This window comes from Myotis brandtii, unplaced genomic scaffold (assembly GCF_000412655.1).
Source record: "Myotis brandtii unplaced genomic scaffold, ASM41265v1 scaffold932, whole genome shotgun sequence".
In the NCBI taxonomy this organism is placed as follows: Eukaryota; Metazoa; Chordata; class Mammalia; order Chiroptera; family Vespertilionidae; genus Myotis; species Myotis brandtii.
The window spans coordinates 59,653-62,318 of NW_005371846.1; the positions used below are offsets into that span (position 1 = coordinate 59,653).

A 2,666-nucleotide genomic window follows, 5' to 3' on the forward strand; every position below is an offset into this window, starting at 1 on the left:
ATTGATTTCAGAGAGGAAGGGAGAGGGAGAGAGATAGAAACATCGATGATGAGAGAGAATCATTGATCGGCTGCCTCCTGCACGCCCCACATTGGAGATCACAACCCAGTATGTGCCCTGACCAGGAATTGAACCGTGACCTCAACCACTGAGCCATGCCAGCTGGGCGAGGCAATGAAATCTTGATTCTCATATTTGATGAAAATCTTGATAGGTCATTTAGATTTTAAGTTAAGAAAACAATACATAGAATCCTTTCAATTATACGTGAAATTGTATACCAAGCTCTGTGAATTGGTGTTACCCTTTTCCTATCTCTTTTTCATTTCTAGTTTGATAAGGCCATACATGTAATCCAACAACAAAAGAAGTAATTATTGATAATGAAGTGGTTTGTGGGGGGCATAACGAAACCCCAGTTTCCTTCTCATTTAAATAGAGCTGCTGGGGCCCAGACAGCCGGGCAGCTGTGCTTGAAAAGGGAATCGGGAATAAAGGGTCTTGCCTTTGGTCTGAATGTCCTCAGAGGACGAACCTATAAAAGCTATCATTTACTGTTCAAATTAGATGGATGTGAATTCTGAAACCTGATTAAAGAAAGATTTAAAAAGTCATAAATAATTGCAACATTTACCTTCATCATTTGTACTTCTAGTAGGTAAATGGTTAAAAATGGTAAGTTATTTCAAAGGTTATTTTACCATTTTAAAATGTAGATGTGACAACTTTAAAAGTCTCTCAGACGTAGTTCTAAGCACAGTCGGACTCCACAGGAGTTGTTTGTTTTTGCCAGACGTCCCTAACGACTGGACAGCTGTCAGCAACCACAAGCGGCCCAACTGCTGTTACCACACCGGCCACACCTGCGCCCGGGAGGGCCCCCCCTCCCCTCTCCTCATTGCGGGGACCTCAGCAGTCAGTGGGGTAGAGGGTATCACAGGACAGGAGAGTTCGTTACCAAAACCCCTGGAGGTTATTTTGACACAGAAATGCCATTTTAAAACTTTAAAAAGGGTTACATGCACACAATTACAAAATTCAAACAGTAAAGGCTTTTTTAAAAAGTACCTACCCTCCATAGCCAGTTTGGCTCAGTGGATAGGGGGTCAGCCTGCGGACTGAAGGGACCCGGGTTCGATTCCAGTCAAGGGTACACGCCCGGGTATCGGGCTCGATCCCCAGTGTGGGGTGTGCAGGAGGCAGCCAATGAATGATTCTCATCATTGATGTTTCTGTAGCTCTCTCCCTCTCCCTTCCTCTCTGAAATCAATAAAAATATATATTTATTTTTTAAAAAGTATCTTCCCTCCACCCTAATCCTGTTTCCTCTTCTAGAATCAACAGTTGTAAAGTTGATTTTACCCATAAAAAAATTCTTTACACAACAAGCATACTAGGTCTTGCATTTTTCAATTAATAATACAAATGGATGCTTCTCCCATATCTACACATAAATGCACCTCATTCTTTACCAGCGGCACCAAGCCCTCTAAGTCAGTGTGTTGGGAAACCACACCCCCAGGCGGTGGGCTTGCTGCCTGCATTCTTCAAACCCTGGTTGGGGCTTGGGGCTCTAAGTCCTAAGGGAGGCTGATTTGTGACTTCAGTGTTTTCTGTCTGCCGCCTGTATTAGATGTTAGTATCAGAGCTGGTTTAAAAAACTGCTTTCATTTCCTTTCTATGGTTCCTGGTATTGTAACATACAAATTTTTTTTTTGCTTGTTTGACCAAGTGATGCTGCTAAAAATCAAATTGTCAACTTATTCAACAAATGACAGAGCTAAGCAATTTCTTTTTATTCATTTGGAAATACGTTATGTAACTCTACTTCCGTAACCGATTCTGCGTGCAGGTTTTTACACCCTATTGTTTTAGCCACGGAGAAACTCGGCTGGAAACAGGAAAAGTGAAAGGAACCCTTAAGATCATGGGCCCATTTGTGGTAAAAATTATGATGAAATCAAAGACAGCAAGAATCAACCCACAGCGCTAACATCGGTGAATCCACCCTAGACTGATTTTAGAGACTGTAGTTGTGACCCTGGCGGGGAGGGGAGCAGGGAGGCGTGTGTTAGAATCAGCAGGACACGGCTGGAACCTGGCGCTGGGAGGGACCCGCTGGGTCCACCCCCAGGTGTGTGGACCTGGCTCCTACTTGCTAGCAGTGGGGCAGCCAGGTTGTTAGGGTGAATCTGTCTCTGACCTCAAGGACACAGAGCGGTACGCTCTGCCCATTGAACACGTCCACCTGCAAGGTCCCTCTGGGAGGCGGCCTGAGCCCTGCCATTCCAGGGTGGTCAGTAGAAAATCAGAAAAGACAGAAACTAACCAAAAAACACCCTGAAAGTTAAAATAGGTGGGTCTTTTCTTTAAAACACAAACACTAGCCCTAACGGTTTGGCTTTGGATAAAGGGTGGGCCTTCGGACTGAAAGGTCCCAGGTTCGATTCCGGTCAAGGGCACACGTCCAGGTTGCGGGCTCATCCCCAGTAGGGGGCGTGCAGGAGGCAGCCAATCAATGATTCTCTCTCACCATTGATGTTTCTATCTCCCTCTCCCTTTCTGAAATCAATAAAAATATCCTATCTAATAAAGAGGGAATATGCTAATTAACTCTCACACCATCGCAAAGATGGCGGCGCCCACAGCCAATAAGGAGGGAATAT

At 44.7% G+C, this 2,666-nt stretch overlaps 1 protein-coding gene across 2 annotated transcripts in view; it reads right to left on the reverse strand.

The window, feature by feature from the left end:
• TIFA (TRAF-interacting protein with forkhead-associated domain) overlaps positions 1 to 2,666 on the reverse strand; it is a 7,074-nt gene that overhangs the window by 2,611 nt on the left and 1,797 nt on the right. The window contains exon 2 of one of the 2 annotated variants that reach the window (XM_014533063.1): positions 1,621 to 1,624. The exons of the other annotated variant lie outside the window; for it this stretch is intronic. The gene's annotated coding sequence lies outside the window, so the exon portion shown is untranslated. The remainder of the gene's footprint in view (positions 1 to 1,620; positions 1,625 to 2,666) is intronic. 2 annotated transcript variants of the gene reach the window in all.